The sequence below is a fragment of the Phalaenopsis equestris genome, unplaced genomic scaffold, assembly GCF_001263595.1.
Source record: "Phalaenopsis equestris unplaced genomic scaffold, ASM126359v1 Scaffold000002, whole genome shotgun sequence".
NCBI lineage: Eukaryota > Viridiplantae > Streptophyta > Magnoliopsida > Asparagales > Orchidaceae > Phalaenopsis > Phalaenopsis equestris.
Genome location: NW_018164444.1, coordinates 60475376 through 60475974, shown reverse-complemented (window position 1 = coordinate 60475974; position 599 = coordinate 60475376). Strand labels below are relative to the sequence as shown.

Below are 599 nucleotides of genomic sequence, written 5' to 3'. Positions count from 1 at the left end.
AACTATAAATATGTTGTAGACTAACCGGTAAGTCATAAATTTTTGGTATTTACTATTGAGTGTTCGAATCACTCCAACATAATAAACGAGACTTAAAAAAGGTGGATGTAGTTCAATAGGTAGAACAACTGTATGTGGAACAGTAAGTTCTCTGTTCAAATCAGAGTATCCGCCCTTCGATCTTTTTTATATAGCCAGGATAGTTCAATTGGTTAGAACATTAATTTCATGCATTAATAATGAGAATTCAAATTTCTCTCCTGGTTAGAACATTAATTTTGCAAAGGAATTAGCTCAATTGGTGGGGGGAGCCGTTTTACACACAAAAGGTTAAATGTTCGAATCACCTATTGCTTATATAGCGCTTATATGTTTAACTAGTCCTTTATGTTTCACATAAAAATCTTTGTTATTAACAGAGATATCTATGATTATATTCTTAAAAAATTACTGTTATATTTATATTTTTTTTTTGATATTCTTACTAGTAATAGTGATCTTTTTATAATTAATATCTATTTTTTTTTTCGTTCATAAGGTTTCCTTATTAAGTTGTAAGATACCATTTAGTTTATTAACTATTAAACTTTATATTAACA

The 599-nt window shown here is 27.7% G+C and overlaps 1 pseudogene; it reads left to right on the top strand.

Moving 5' to 3' along the window:
- The window catches only part of LOC110019359, a 57730-nt pseudogene that overhangs the window by 51161 nt on the left and 5970 nt on the right, over positions 1 to 599 (top strand).